This window comes from Blennius ocellaris (genome assembly GCF_963422515.1).
Source record: "Blennius ocellaris genome assembly, chromosome: 9".
Classification (NCBI taxonomy): Eukaryota; Metazoa; Chordata; class Actinopteri; order Blenniiformes; family Blenniidae; genus Blennius; species Blennius ocellaris.
Window position 1 is genome coordinate 9,350,274 of NC_137658.1, and position 17,673 is coordinate 9,367,946.

Sequence of the window (17,673 nt, forward strand, 5' to 3'; positions counted from 1 at the left end):
GGCAGATATAAGGGACCTATTCCAATAAAGACCAGCCAATTCAATAATCATAAACATTAATGCGTCTCAGTTCTATTCTGTCTGATTAAAGGGAATTGTCTTGCTGTTCATCAAATCACTCGTATTTCTTACTCAAAACCCAGCATCAAAGTCAATGGTAACCATTAATAACTAACCATCCCCTTGAGCTATAGTCAGGGTTGCACTGATAACAATAATTCATGTAAGCTGGCTGTCAGACTGTTGAGGGTATTATTGCTCGAGGTGGACAGGCTTTAGTCTGTGTGTCCAGAGGGGAAACAATCTATTGTAACAATGTGAGAAACACACTGAGGGTCCATTAAAGGACACCTTGTAAATTGCTTCATCAGCAATGAAGCACAGAGAAGTTTAACTTTTTTGAGATGAGAGCAAGTCATGTTTTCCACTTTGTAAAACAAAGCTCCAACATGCAACTCATAGCATTCACTCCTTTGATATACCAAGAGCCCTTCAGCAGTAAGTGATCATAATGACTGTGTGGGAGTGCTCATACAATGTAGAACAAGAATTTAATTACCCAACATTAATAGCATACGATTATCGAAAATATATCTTTTTCAAATAAAGTTGTCATAATTTTGGAATACAGATTTGTGAGGAAAACTTTAAATGTTGGAAATGAACAGGTCAAACACAACATGGAAGATATAAGGGAGTCTGAGGGTCAGAAACTCACATTCAATTCTTTCACTGAGCTACAAACGTATTCGTTTATGTATTTATTTGTTAGTCCCTTAATATTCCCGAGAACGAAAATGTATTTACTGAATTAACCCATCAGTAGGGAGCAACAGCGTGGTGCTTGCTGTGCTGGAGCTGATGGGGTCAGGGGTATTCGTCAGGGTTCCACAATACATGCTTTTTGGACAGTGGGAGGAAGCCAAAGGAAAGCCATGCACACACAGGAACCACATGCAAACTCCACACAGAAATTTCCCCTTCTCACTGTGAGGCAAGAGCACTAACCATTGCACCACTGTGCTGCTTGCTGTAGCGCTTATAAACTCCCCAAGCCTCGATTTTGAATCAGCATTGAAAAGGACATGCCCCTGGTGAGAGAGACAATATTATCTCCGAACCTTCAAGACCTGACCTGTTATCAGCCTCAGGCAAAGATGCTACACTTCTAACTTCATCATACATTATGTAAATCCTCGCTTACTGATCGGGGGTCAGTTGAGGGAACTGGTGGCAGACGAGATGCCCTGCAGGATGTGATGTCAGTGCAGCAGATGTCTGGTTAAACCACCCACAGGGCAAGCAAGTCTGTCTGCAAGATATGGCCGGACTGACCTCGCAGCTGCCTGTCACCTTATCTCACCCCACACACACACACACACACACACACACACACACACACACACACACACACACACACACACACACACACACACACACACACACACACACACACACACACACACACACACACACACACACACACACACACACACACACACACACACACACACAATGTCCATTTCTGTTTTCAAGGCATTTTCTCCATTTCCACTTTGTATTTATATGAAGTTCTTATCCAGATGTTTCAATGAAAGTGCAACAGCAAAATGAGCGTCACTGGGGAGATCAAAAACATATCAAACGAAAAGTAAAAAGTGCTCAAAGAGACTGAACAATAAGTTGACCAGGAATGCATTACATCAAAAGGAGTGGGTGAAAATACAAGAAAGAAATAAGACTTTTGATGTCTAAACGTAAAGGTTTTTTTTTTTTGAGTAAGTTGTGTGCACGGCCCTGCAATTCGCCTCAGTGAACCATATTAAGAAAACTGCTCTAATATTTTGAAGCCGGAGACAGAAGAAATACCTGCAATTGTAAATAAGCTGTTGGAGTTGTACTCAGTTGTACGTACCCGGGCACTACAGACAGTGAAGTCACCACTGATACTGTTGGCCTCACCAAGGGCCCACAGCTATTCAACACACAATGTTTTGTATCACAACTGGTAATCATTTGAATATCTGATTGCAAAGTATGATCATTTTCAAATGGGGGGGAAAAAAATGCCGTACTGTTCACACTGTTTTGGATTAATAGACAAGATGAAATGCCTTCTGACCTCCAGTAATTTGATGGATTTTATTTGAAATTGATTGTGAATCCATTTAAATGGCTTCCGCTCATCGCAACTAACTTTGCACCGCAGCTTTTTTTGAGTGCCATTGCACCAATATGACTTCAGACATTAAAACTGGAGGAAAAACTGTGAAAACTGTGTGTAAAGTGTGAAAACTCCACACAAGTATAGTAAAAGTTCTTGGAAAGTTGCATGTGTGACACCAAGACTTTCAAAAATTAGAATGAAACTGCAATCACCGCAAGAGTTTATGGTTATTATAATTATTAGAATTAAGAGTAGTAATATCTCCAAGTTTTTATTTTTAATCTTATTTGCAGAAAATAGTAATATTGAACAGAAATAGAACATTTGAGCTGAAATTTTGTGCGTCTACCGCATACTGCTGACTTGTTTCCAATCTGCTTTGACTGACCAATTTTTCAGTTTTTTGTGACGTTTTCAAAATGGTTTGCCAAATCATTCACAGTCACAGCACACTATTCCTGCATTTTCCACGATTTGATTAGCTTTTTGTGTATGTGATCCCAATTACACAGGACTAGTTGTGCGCAAAAAATCTGGTGGATTAAAATGAAACCTGTGCCGAGGATGGTAATCTTTGCTCCTTATCTCTCAAAGAGGCAGGTATACAGAATCACAAGAACTAAAACCTGACTGTGCAGTAAACATTTGTATAGTTTATCCATTGAGTTTCAGAGTGTTTTTTTTAAAACTTATTCTTCCTCAAAAAATAAAGTACATCCTTTTCGACACCATCCTTTTTGTAGTAATAGCGATGTGCTATTACCCATTATTGCTGTATCCTGCAATATTTGATACTGGCAGCAAACCATGTAAACAGATTTTTATCTTTTAATTTTTTTTATTTACTGACATGAGACTGCACTGACAGCCCATCAACATCATGTGAATTTAGATTGGCAAACAGTTTGATGACTATTCTGACAAGCGGCTACAGAGATAAGCCAAAACACTTGAAAACAATGATTAAACTTTCAAATCTCCTTTTAAGAACTGACACGATCTTAATTTTTGCTCTGACAAACGGGTCCATAATCTTCTGAATAGCATTGATTAATCATGTATTACAAATGACATCAGTGCCTTTTTAGACAGAAGGGTAGGTAAAGCTGAATGCCAGGTTGAAAATGAAGAGTGAAAATAATTGTGCACAGAAATAAATGCTAACATTTACAGTGCAGTAATAAAGCTGAAAAGATAATAGACTGAAGTCACAGGAGCAAAATTAGAGACAGAAAGAGAGAGTAATAACCAAAACTTGTTAATAAAATATGAAGGTATAAAAACTGCAAACAAAATATTCTCACGGGGTGTCATTGTATCCATGCGAAGAGTCTATCAGTGGGGTAAGTTTATCGACTCCCTTCATCATTTCTGCCTAACTATCATCTTGTCATTTTTGTTTGTTGATGTCAGAAATCATATCATGCTGTACCAGCACACACAAGCAGAAAGAAATAGTTTGTGCAGGAAAGTCAGTGATCAGGAAAAAGGCCGCACGAGTCAGAAAATGAGAAACATTACAGAGGAATGAAGCTGGAAACGGAATGAATCCAAAGAGAAAGGGGGGGGGGGGGGGGGGGGGGGGGGCGGTGAAAAAATCAAACAGAGGAATTGAAAATGAGGGAGAACAAAGAACAAGGGAACATAATGAGGAAAAAAAAACAGATGAGCAAAGCCAGAGGCTTATTGTGGTCGTCCTTTCTCTGTAACAAAGCAAACTAAAGAGATAAGCGCTTGTAACGAAGGTACTGGCTGCTTAATAAATTATCCAGGCTGAAAAGAACAGTGTAGGATGCCACCATTGCTATTCACATTAACAAAACACTGGTGGTGAGGAAAAGTAATTAAACAACCAACACAAACAAGACTGAGAGTGACTTTAATGAAATAAACAGGAGGTTGTAGAATAACAATTCACCCATTTACACACTGTAGTTTTAAGCACTTTACTGCCTCTCACGCACACAAAGGAGTGAATAAAAAAGAACCCAGACCAAACTAAAAAGACAACTCAGATTTTAAAATGATGATGATATTTAAAAAACTATATATACACCATCAGTGAGACTATTCACAGTTGTGGAAGACATTACAAAGCTCTTTTCAAGAAACATTTTCACTTTATTAAGACACGTAAATAAAACGCACAGTATTTCTGACGGTAATGCAACACACATGCCGAGTAGAGATGACTTCCTTTGTCTAACATTACAGTACAGCTATTTCAAGTGCTTTCGGCAACGATATAATTGACAATGAATCCTATCATGTGGGTGCTGCATGGCAATCTAGCAATTATTTCCATTAAGGTGTGCTAGTGTGTGGAGAGAGGTCAGAAACAGTTGGAGGAGCAATTATGTACCTGCAATTAACACAAAGGACACTTCACCATTGCCGTAGAAAGCAGCTGTTGTGGTATAATGACTGAGCCCACAATGACCTGACCACCCACACATACATGAATTTTAAACTTAAACTTACACATCTTTCTGAGTCACTTTATTACATGTTAAATATATAATTCAACTGCATGATGTCACAGAAATGGGAATTAGAAACATATTTCCAAAGTTCCAAAAGATCATTTTGAATATTTCTCCAACAGGAGTGAACATGAATGCATATTTATTTTTGGTCTATGTTTTCAGTGAAAATACTCATGATTGGTAACATCCCTGGTTTCTACAAGCAAATTTACACAATATTAAGTAGAGTTTGTTTGTTTTAGTGGGTCAATTGGCAGAGTGAGTCCACCTCCAAGTAACAAGTTTTAGTCACAAATTTTATACACCCGTGGAGTTAGCGACTCAGAAAATGCAGTGGATGAGCTCAGAGACGCTGCTGGTGAGTGGGTTCAGATTTATTGAATTATTATAGTTTATTTTAAAGCTCAGCTCTGAAAAGCATTTAAGTTGGAATGTACAGTATGTCATCTTAAAGTACACAGGCAGATTCCATGTTTAGATGTCATTTTGCCCAAATTTAACTCTAAATTCTTCAGCTGCCTGACCAATTTGTTTGCATAGAGATGTCTTAGTCAAAATACATTAAGTTACTGGTTACTGTTTGATCCAATTAATACATACTTATTGTGATTTAATAGTGTAATTTATGTTAAAACAATGAAGAATAAAGTTACTAAAATGTTAAGTGCAACTAGAAAATTCCCGCAGAAATTTTATTGTGCCTGCCACCTGCCGCCCCCTGCTGCCGAGAGAGGCCGTGGCGGGGTCAAAAGTACGTGGAAACCATGTCACTAGCTAGTGATTCTCAATCGCAGCGCCACCACGAGGCCACCCTCCAAATTTCAGCTCATTTGAACAAACTTGTTAGCATGCGATGCTAACAGCTAACAGCGATTTAAGTGCGTGGAAACCATGTGGTCAGCTAGTAATTCTCGATCGTAGCGCCACCACGAGACCACCCTCCAAATTTCAGCTCATTTAAACAAAGTTGTTAGCATGCGATGCTAACACCAGCGATTTAAGTTCGTGGAAAATATGTCATTAGCTAGTGATTCTCGATCGCAGCACCACCACGAGGCCACCCTCCAAATTTCAGCTCATTTGAACAAACTTGTTAGCATGCGATGCTAACACCTGCGATTTGCCTGAAAAGTGCAGAGGATACCTCCCAGGTGTGGCTGACCTGGAATCTGGAGTTACGTGACATTCTGAGATGCTGAGCCAATTAGCTTAGCGCGGCGGCTAATTAGCTAGTGCGCCGTGATGGCAGCGCCCCCTTAAGGCCACCCTCCAAATTTCATCTCAATTGAACAAACTTTTTAGCATGCTAATTGGCATGCTAACAAGTGTTGATGCTAAGGCATTAGCATCAGCCTTAAAATGCATTGAAAGGTATGCTGCCTCAGACACTGTATATGTGTGAGCACTGTGTGGTCAACCATCATGTTACTGGTCCAGCCAATCAGAGGAGCCGTGTGTGTTGCCAGGCAGATTTGCTGCTTCAGTCTGTGACGTCATCCTGATTAGGTGCAGCTTGTGTGAAATGGAGTTTGCTGAGTCACCCACATAGGCAAAAAAGCACAAACGCAGGTCCCGAACAACTGCTTATAGTTGGAGAACCGTGACACTTGGGTGAAAAATTCCTTCACCGTGGGCGTCGGGAGAAGTTGAAGGACGTACGGTGTGGTTTTCGTGTCCTCATGAGGTTCCGTCTCCCCGTGAGGACTTGAAACAAATGGCTGCACTTTGGGGATTTGGGGAGAAAACGTCTCCCCAAAATACATAGGAGCGGGTTACAGAAAATCCTGCGCTCCCTGTCAATTAAGTCCCCTGGAGGGAGAACCGTGTGTCTCTGAGACAAAAGTGTCCCCTCGTGAGAAGCACAACGCCTGTAGCTACATTTTGATGTATAATATGTTGAGAAAGACGAAGAAATGTGTCTGTGGTGACGAGATAAAAACTTTTATTTGTTTGTAAAACGGCAGTTTCTCTCACTCTGACCGAAATCTTCTCACTCTAACTTTTCACATACACACCCATACAAAACTGGAAAAAGGAGGGAAAAGTTGATGACATTTGAAGGCTCACAATGTAAAATTGGTGAAACTTTTGGAAATTCCGAGAACATATCTGAATAGAGGACAAGTGCGGCAACATTTTAAGAGTAAGTTGGAGTCTGTAGCTGAAGATTTCGCGACGTGATGTGGCATGGAAAAAGTGTGATTTTTTTTCTGTTTTTTCTTGGCTCCCATGTTAAGCGGATGTAAAAATCATCGCAGTTTTTTACATGTTGTTCGGAAGCCGTTTGCGATATCCATAATCCAAATGGATGCACAGGATTCCCGATAATTCCCTACGTAGCGATATGCTTTTTGTCTACGTACTCCAAACGGTGCGGGACTAGTAGGCCTGCAAACTTTGTGGGAAGAATAAAAATAATATAAAAAAAAAACGGCGCTTTCCCAGGATTGTAATAATTGTGCGACGCCTCTTACAGAGGCAGGCACAATTAATGAATATTGGTTAAGAGTTTGACAAATAAGTTTATGGGTAAAATACATTGTTAAAAAGTTAGACTTTGATTAAAACAGTTTGAATTTGTACATCAAAGTACATAATTTAATTTTACAAATAGAAAACATTTTAGGTTGAAAACATTACATGTTAAATAGCAGACAATTCATTTGATTAATAAATAAAAGTAAAAAGCTCAGGTTGTTCATTCATTGAAAAACATTTGAATAAAACTTCTTCCTTTGTCTTTTCACCCTTTTCTGTCAGGTTTTCAACCCATTATAAAAAAGCTGGAAAAACGGAATAAACTTTTTAAAAGCTGAGTTGGCCTCGCATCGTTGTACCTGAGCCCCATCTATGTCCTGTCAAGCTGGGCAAGCATTGAAGAGAAAATAAGCTAGACAGAGGGGCCCAACCAAACTGGAGCCCTCTTCATTTTAAAGGGGATAGCTTGCAAAAAAACAATTTCTGCAGTTGCCATGGTAGCCTTCACTGTGACATCATCCACCCATGCAGGTTCACTTATGACATCATCCCGCTTTGATGTTTTCTGATGGTGTGTCACACTCTTGACATCAAAGGCTTTCATGTGCTCTTGTGCACAGCAATCTCAATTACAAGACAACCCATCACTGCGAGCACCCCTGTACGAATAAGCACTGGTGCAGTATTATACAAAAGAAACAAAGAACACACAGTAATTACAACCGACAAGAAGTCAAGATGCTATTCGACCAAGAACTGGAGGCTGGAGCCATGAACTCTGAAAGGTATTACCTGTGCTTGCTTGAATCAAATCATTGTACTTTACATCAGTCTCACTATCCAGTTCAATGAACTCATGAACTGTAAGTGTGTAGTCATTTTTTACCAAAAGTAGTTTCAAACTAGGTTAATAACCTTGAATTGTAATTTTTGCATGAGCATGGCGGTCTGCACATGTGCATTAGAGGTTTACTAAATTCTACTGAGTGCAACTGTCCAATTAACTTGACTTATTTAAGTTGCCAAGACTTGGAAAACCCAAGTTTAGATACTCTTTATTTTTAAGGTTCACAAAATAGTAAACAGTTAGATTATGTCGTGGTCTTGTATGAAAAGATTCAAAAGATATTTAGTAGAACAACAGGACATTCTTTTTTAATTCTCAACCTCCGTACATTATCATCCAACTCGGCATTTCACAATAAAACAACACTGCATTAAACAAATCACATGACAGCTAAGACTTGGAAAGCTCAAGTTTAGTATACTTTTTATTTTTAGTAAACACTGCTAGATTCTATGTAAACTTGGCAAGTAGATGTGAAGTAAACTTAAGTTACGTTTAATGATGACAATTACCTATATTGAGTGCAATGGATTTCTGAGTTTTCTTTTTTTAAAAAAGCTAACATTTTACAGTGTGGACAAGATGCCGGAGCAGCGAGCAGATCAAATCTATTCACACAAGCAGCAACAAGGGGATACCTGGTCAGAAGACGATAGTGACAAATTTATGCTGGCTCTAGAACAATACCTGTTCGGGCAGCACCAAGAAGATGAGGATGAGATGCTGTGGGAGAATGAAGAGTTCACATCCGAGCTCTTCACACCTCCTCCAATGAAAAAACTGTCCCAGATAAAAGAAACAATTACGATAATCAAGCAAGCGGTCATAGAAAGAGGGAGGCTGGAGAGAAATAGTAAGGAGACACTAGAGAGTGAGAGAAAGAATGGAGGGGGGGGAGTGATACAGAAGAAAGAGAGAATGGAGGAAAAGAGGCAAAAGATGCAGGAGATAGAGCGGGAGGAGAAAAAGAAGAAAGAGAGCGAGAAGATAGAGAGGAGGGAGAGACATGAGAGACAGGTAAAAGAGAAGCAGAGGAGAGACAGACAGGAGGAAGAGAGGAAGGAGAAAGTGAGGAGGGATAGACAGGAGATAGAGAGAAAGAAGAGGCAGGGGAGAGAGGAGGAGAAAGTGAGAGAGGAGGAGAAAGTGAGAGAGGAAAGAGAGAGAAAGAAGTGCCAGGAGAAAGAGACGGAGGAGAAAGAGAGAGAGGATAGAAAGAGGAGGGACATGCAGGAGAGAGACAAGAAGTTGAGGATGGAGAGGCAGGAAAGAGAAAGGAAGAAGGGAGAGGTGAGGGAGATGCAGGAGATAGAGGAGAAAAAGAGGCAGAACAGACAGAGACAGGAGCAAGTGAGAAAGGAGAGGGAGAAGAAAGAGGTAGAGAGGGGAACGAGAGAGAACATTCAGAGGCAGGAGAGAATGAGGAAGGAAGCAGAGAGGAAGGAGAGAGAGACGTTGGAGAAAGAGTCCAAGGAACATGAGGAGAGAGTCAGGAAGGAGAGAGCGATAAAAGAGAGAGAGAGGAAGGAGAAAGAAAAGAAGGAAAGGAGGGAAATAGAGCAGAGGGAGAGAGACATGAAGGTGAAGCAGGAGATGGTGAGGAGAGACAGGAAAGCAAAACAGGAAAGAGACATGAAGGAGACAGAGAGGAAGCAGATGCAGGAGAGGAGGCAAGGCCAGAGAGAGAGAATGAAGACAGACTGCATGGATCAGCAGGCGAGAGCATGGACTGAGAGAGAGAGAAAGGAGAGGGAGAGGCAGAGGCGGGAGAAAGAGAGGAGGGACAGAGAGAGGATGGAAAAGGAGAGGAAAGAGAGGAAAGAGAGGGCGATAGAGCAGGACAGGGAGAGGAGGGAGAAAGAGAAGATAGAGTGGGATGAGAGAGTGAGACAAGAGAGAGAGAGGAAGGAGATGCAGCAGAGACAGGTGATGGAGAGGCAGCAGAGAGAGAGGGAGAGGAGAGAGAGGAAGGAGAGTGAGAGGAGGCAGAAGGAGGTGAAAGAGAGGCAAGAGAAGGAGGAAAAGCTGGAAAGAGAGAGGAGGGAGGAGAGAGAGCGACGTGAGAGAATGAGAATGGAAAGAGAATTGAAGGTGATGCAGGAGAGACAGAGGAAGGTGAGGCAGGATGAGGAAAGAAAGAAGAGGTGAGAGAGAAGGAGGAGAGGCAGGAGAGAGGAGGAAGAGAAAGAGAGACATGTGAGAGAGTGGAAGAAGACACGGATTAGAGGGAGGAAGAGGACAGTGGAGTTCGAGTCAAGGTAAATTAATTTTTAGAGCAGCATTCAAACAAGACAATTGACAGTACTTTACAATGAAATTGTGGCAGGACGAAGGATGAGGCAGAGCTGAATCTTGGAACACGTCTTAATTTCGTAACTCACAGAACTCGACTGGAAAGGCCCGCAACAGCCCGGGTGCGGGAGAACTCAAAACCCCGCCCCTTTTCCCATAATCCTCTGGGTGAGAGGCCTGGATTATAACGGCCGCCACAAAATAGAAGAAAAATATAAAAGCATTGCACTCCTCATCCTCCTGTGGACCTACATTCCACAGAGGCTGCCGTAGGGGTCGGGTGCATTGTGGATTGGGTGGCAGTCGACAGCAGGGGCCTCGACGACTCGATCCCCGGACACAGAATCTGGCTTTTGGGACATGGAATGTGACCTCGCTGGGGGGGAAGGAGCCCGAGCTTGTGAGGGAGGCTGAGAGATACCGTCTAGATATAGTCGGGCTCATCTTCACTCACAGCTTGGACTCTGGAACCCAGCTCCTCGACAGGATCACCCAATGTGACCGTCAAAACAGGAAAACAAAGTTTGAGCAAGGGGATCACACTTCCTCTTTTCAAAATTAATCGTTTTCAAAATAAAAGTGCACAAATGTAAAATACAACGAAAAGGAGAGACAACGACCCATTTTCTCTACTGGGTTACAGCTGCTCGGAGCTGTGGCCGCAGGGTTTCAGGCGCCTGTCGTGGCGGCAATCCCCGAACCCGGTGGTGGCAACTGGAAGTAAGGGATGCCGTCAAGCTGAAGAAGGAGTCCTATCGGGCACTGTTAGCTCATAGGACTCCTGAAGCAGTTGACAGGTACCGGCAGGCCAAGCGAGCCGTAGCCAGAGCTGTGGTGGAGGCAGAAACTCGGGTCTGGGAGGAGTTCGGAGAGGCCATGGAGGAAGACTTTCGGTCGGCCCCGAGGAAATTCTGGCAAACCGTCCGGCGCCTTAGGCGGGGGAAGCAGTTCTCCAACAACACTGTTGACCTCAACTGGGGATGTTGTCGGGCGGTGGAAGGAATACTTCGAGGACCTCCTCAATCCCACCACCACGTCTTCCATTGAGGAAGCAGAGGCTGGGTTCTCAGAGGCGGACTCGTCCATTTCCCAAGCTGAAGTCACCGAGGTTGTTGCTAAGCTCCTCGGTGGTAAGGCACCGGGAGTGGATGAGATTCGCCCAGAGTTCCTTAAGTCTCTGGATGTGCATGGACTGTCGTGGCTGACTCGTCTCTGCAACATCGTGTGGCGGGTGGGGACAGTACCTCGGGACTGGCAGACTGGGGCAGTGGTCCCCCTCTTTAAGAAGGGGGATCGGAGGGTGTATTCCAACTACAGAGATCATACTCCTCAGCCTCCCCGGGAAAGTCTATTCCAGGGTACTGGAGAGGAGGGTCCATCCGTTAGTCAAACCTTGGATCCAAGAGGAACAATGCGGTTTTCGTCCTGGTCTGGAACACTGAACCAGCACTATACTCTCCACTAGGTGCTTGAGGGTTCATGGGAGTTCGCCCAACCAGTCCACATGTGTTTTGTGGATCTGGAGAAGGCGTTCGACCGTGTCCCTAGAGACGTCCTGTGGGGGGGTGCTCCGGGAGTATGCAGTCCGGGGCCCTTTGTTAAGGGCTGTTCGGTCCTTGTATTCCTGGAGCAGGAGCTTGGTTCGCATTGCCAGCAGTAAGTCGGACCTGTTCCCAGTGCACGTTGGCCTCCGGCAGGGGTGTCCTTTATCACCGATTCTGTTCCTTATATATATGGACAGAATTTCTAGGCACAGCCGGGGGCCGGAGGGGGTCCAGTTTGGGGACCACAGGATCTCATCTCTGCTATTTGCGGATGATGTGGTTCTGTTGGCTCCATCAAGCCTGGACCTTCAGCGTGCACTGACGCGGTTCGCAGCCGAGTGTGAAGCAGCTGGGATGAAGATCAGCACCTCTAAATCCGAGGCCATGGTTCTCGACCGGAAAAAGGTGGCTTGCCCCCTCCAGGTCGGTGGAGTGCCCTTGTCACAGGTGGAGGAGTTCAAGTACCTTGGGGTCTTGTTCACGAGTGGGGGAAAGATGGAGCGTGAGATCGACAGGCGGATCGGTGCGGCATCTGCAGTTATGCAGACGTTGTATCGGTCCGTCGTGGTGAAGAAGGAACTGAGTCAAAAAGCGAAGCTCTCGATTTACCGGTCGATCTTCGTTCCTACCCTCACCTATGGTCATGAACTATGGGTCATGACCGAAAGAACGAGATCCCGGATACAAGCGGCTGAAATGAGCTTCCTCCGTAGGGTGGCTGGGCGCACCCGTAGAGATAGGGTGAGGAGCTCAGTCACCAGGGAGGAGCTCGGAGTAGAGTCGCTGCTCCTCCACATCAAGAGGAGCCAGCTGAGGTGGCTCGGGCATCTGTTTCGGATGCCCCCCGGATGCCTCCCTAGGGAGGTGTTCCGGGCATGTCCCCCCGGTAGGAGGCCTCGGGGCAGACCCAGGACACGCTGGAGGGACTATGTCTCTCGGCTGGCCTGGGAACGCCTTGGGGTGCCACCGGAAGAGCTGGAGGAAGTGTCTGGGGTGAGGGAAGTCTGGGCAACTCTGCTCAGACTGCTGCCTCCGCAACCCAGCCCCGGATAAGCGGCAGAAAATGGATGGATGGATGGATGCAGAGAAATAAAAGAAATTATTAGGGAAGCAATTATGAATCTTATTCTCAAAACAGTTAGGAGCATGAAATACTTTATACCCTCGAACACACTCATCCTTTCCATAGGGTCGACCTCGAGCTTTGATACTGAGCATTCCACCGAGAAATACTAGGTCCTCTCCACAGAGAAGCACATGCTGTTGCAGGTACCTTCACCAATGACTGTCAGGCCCCCAGAATTCTGTAAAATCAGGTCCTGGGAACATGAGGAAACAGGGGCAACAAAAGGAGCAACATGCGAGTCGGCGTTTTCAAACCCCCTGAGAGAAAACTAATCAACTTGTATATGTAAGGACTATGAAGGGGGCAAGTAAAGGAAGAAACAAAGGGACACTGGATAAACTGGCAAAGGATTTAAACTGAGCACAAATCTCAGAAGACATTTAGGTGGAGGAAAGCCATCACGGCAATGGTGCAGCAGCACACACGGGGTTTGAAACTTTAAGCAAGCAGATCTGGGATTTTCAGTCTGAGGCCCTGTTTACACAACAACAATTCAGACAACACCAATCCGTTAAAAAAAAGGAGTGTGTTTACACTGCAGCGGTGGACACAGAGACACCGATGTAGTTAGTATGCCGGGCCACGAGATGCTGCTTTTACTTGATTTTGTAATGAAACCACACAGTCGTGTGCAGAGAAGAATACACTATGTGCACACCCAGTGCGACGTGGCCGATTCCCGCACTGCGGAGGAGGACGGCGCTCCTTTTACCATTTCAGTCTCTCTGCCTATGAGATAAAAAGCACTATGGCATAAGGAAGTGATATCACAGAGAGAATGATGGACAGGACAGACCGAGAAACAGAGGTAAAGCGAAAGATAAGGTGACCTGAACGTCAAGCTTGACTAAGCAGAAACTTTAGACAAAAAGGACCCTGAGAAACAGACCAAACTCCTGCCCCAAACAGATATACACAAACCTCAACTCTTGACCTTTAGACACAAAACTGTCTGACCAAGTGATTCTCATGGGTGCTAGACTTTTCTCGATATGTCTTATTCCTTCTTGCTGTATCTTCTTTACTGGCTTTAACTTTTATTTTCAGCAGCCTTCTCAGTCTCAATTTTACTCCCAAATGACAGAGTTAGACTTAATTAACCTTTATGAAAGTGGGAAGGGTGATATAATCAAGGGAGAGTCTGATTGAATTGAGGTTCCGAGTAAGATTTGACCAAGTAAGTACATTACCATTTAGGCAAGTAAAAGCCAATTACTTTCAAGAAATCTATTGAGATACTTAAAAGTTTTGAGAGTTGGTACTTTGTAGGGGCAGCCAGGCGAGCCTTTGTGAACATAAAAATAATCAAAGTATAACTGCAGTATCTCAGAAGCAGAAGAAAAATATACTTACAGCTATAAAGACAATTTGAAAGACTAATAACCAAAGCTGTTGGCACTTTCAAGCTTGGGCTAATGGAGGCAGTACAATCTTTCGTAGACATTCACATGGTGTATAGGAAGCTGTTGATTTGGTTGTCACTGCAGTGTATCTCCAGTCTTCTGTGTTACATTAAAAAAACTGCTAAACCACCATCCTCCTCCTGCACACCTTTTGTGTATTATACAAAATCAAAATCCCAGAAACAGGGGTTTTTCTAACCAGTAGCATCTCTGGAGGTAGATGAAAATCTTTTATCTCCCCATACAGAGACTTACTAATTTAAGAGCAATGGAATAATTCTAGACAGGCAGTGAGCTATCAAATAGGCCAATGTGGAGTACTGATGGGAAAGCATTTAGCCATAAGTTGTCATTATAATGTATTTCACCTCATTTACTGGAGTGCCTAAAAAATACATTTTTAAAAGTAAACCAAAAATGTGAGACGCTTCACGACATCAGATATGCCGACATTGTCACTCCCCACAAGCTGTACTTTATTATAATAACAATAAATGAACTACAATGGCATCTGATGGTCTGAGCCAATTCACAACCAAGGTAACATAAGCTTAATGACATTTTGTCCACTCCTTATTTTAATAGCGAGATACAAAAATAAGCTTTTTAATAGCATTATTTCTGGCCAGAAACCCAAACCTGCTGGGCATTTAAATCAGCCACAGAGCTACAGCTCTACAGAAAAGCATTGTGACAACATCCCGACAAGGAGAGCAGCAGTAGTTATGACAGGATCCTGCGGTGAACTTCAACACACTTATCAAAGCAAAACAACAGTGAATTAATAACTTAAATGCACTTTACTTCAAATAATTGCTAAGAAAAAGGGAAAGGTCATGGATAATGGCATATATGATGTACATCACATCCTATTAAGGTGTTGTGCTTCTACTTCTGGACACAGAAATGAAGCAGTCATTAACAGCTGACTCACTGCTGTGTGACTAAATTAAAAATAGAGGGAATAGACACATGAAATGTCACTCTTTCGTGTAATTGCTTTTCCTACTGCTGCAAGAGTGATAGGCCCTTGTCATACATGTGACGTCTGTCACAAGCAGCAAAGACAGAAAAACAAAAAAAGGAGGAAATCGGGAAATTAAATATTCAAAAGATAAATTGTGCGAGTTGTCTTCGTTGTATTGTTTGTCGCAGCAAGAGAGATCAAAGGTTAGACTGGAGCAGAGAAATGGAAAACCAAACAATATGTTACAGGATTAGGGGATTATATCTATGGGCACCACAGTAAGTTGCATATAAAGCCTATAAGATTCAAATACATATGAGCTTAAAGGTGCATATGCATACCACAGGCTGCAAATAAATATGGAGATAGTATTCCACATTTCTATCATTCAGTGGTGCGTGCATGCGTATGCATGTGTGCCTGTGTCTGTGTGTATTTTGACCCTGCTGACCAGCCGACAGGACACATATATCCTTCAAAATTAAACGAAATAGTAGTACTGCAGCTGTCATGTACAAATTTAAAAAAAAAAATCTAATCTAAATGTTCTTTGTGATGCCTCGCAGGCCACTCGGGGTCTGATGTAGAGTCTACATATTTAAAAATTAAAAAAAAAGTCTCAGTGCACAGAGTATTTTTAGATGTAGATATTCATCATCATTATTATTATTATTATTATTATTATTGCTTCAAAAGATAAGATACCGTTTAGCAGCTTACAGCTTCAGGCACTAAGTGATCCCAGGGTAGAAACACAAAATATTCCATATACAAGAATAAATGAACAATGAAAACTAGAACTTATGGAATGGAATTTTTGTTCCTCAACTCTTCTATAGCGGTGGGTTGATCTTTGAATTTGTGAGGGAAAACCCCTTATCAGGCATTTGAAAACTTCACTTTAATTGCTGATTCATCGAAACAAAAATATGACGATGACATTACCACTGGCAATAAAAGTACTGGTATGTGCATCTTTACAAATTCATCCATCTTCTATAACACATTATCCAGTTCAGGGTTGTGGAGCATTGGAGCTGTTCAAACTGCTTGAATAGTCCCGAAATGCTTGTTTTGGAACTGTTGGACACTTCAACATGTGCACAGCCAGCGATGGGAATTTAACCTGCAACATTTCGACTGAGCAATGACTGCTCTACCAACCGCCAGCCGATCACAGCTTACTTAAGGATAAAAGCAGGATAAACCCTGAAACTATGGCCAGGAATTAATTTTTCAACAACCAGTATGTCAGATGTCTGTCTAATCAATAATGTAGAAATGACATTCTGTGGTGTTATAAAGCTGATATTCAAAATATTGAAAAGTAAAACCATAAATATAAATCTTAGAATATCTGACACACCAGGATGGAAATGAGGAGTATGTTGTAAAGGGTTAGAGTTCTGGAAGTCTGTATCTCATGCTGGAGGACGGGTGAGGTGAGTGGGGTCCTTTGAAATACTGTTTGTCTTCTTTTGTAGCATTATTTCACTCAGCATCATATGGTTGCAAAACCAGTGAGTTCAAGGGCAGATAAAGGTAGCACCCAAGAAATGTGAGACCAGAGTTACAGTAAAACAAAAGAAAGCAGGGTGGTGTTATGGTGGGGTGACAAGCAGAACAAAAGAGACAAATGATGGTAGCAGAGGAAGGAAACTGAAACCCAAAGCAAGTACACTGCAGATAATATACACAGGGAGGGTGGAGAGGAGACATTAAAAGGTATGGAGGAGATAAGCAGGGATGAGAGGGAGAAAGGAGAGGGCTAATGAGAAATGCAGTGTGCTTTTCTTGGAGTGGCGCTCATCTGGATTCTCTTCAGTATTCATATTTCCAGTTTTGACAGGCCAGTGTCTAATTTATATGGACTGCCAGGTATCGCACTAAATATTAGATATAAATCTAAGGAGATGATGAAGCTCCACATACCTCCACCTGCATCTGGATTTGGCAGACATACACAAGCAATATTCAATACTTACTTTGAAGATAAAAGCCCATCATACACACGACGAGAGAATCACATTACCACACTCCATGTTTGAGTTGGGGAAGGAGGTGGCAATTAAACTGTCTTCTAAATCACTTCGTTGTCACAGTCAAAACATGCGGGCCCATCCTCATACAAGACAGAGAAGAAATGTTTAATTGTTTTGTATTTTCTGCAACTGTCAGCCGTGGTTGTCTTAATTATAATGCAAATCATTGAGGATATGCGGTGACTCGATTAAAGGTGACCAAGTTAATAGACGATCCAAAAACACCAGTCAACTAAAACATGCAAACTCCACATAGGAAGCTTTTTGAAACCTCAAACCTTCCAGTCAATTTTACATAGACATATTAACCCAAAACAGGAT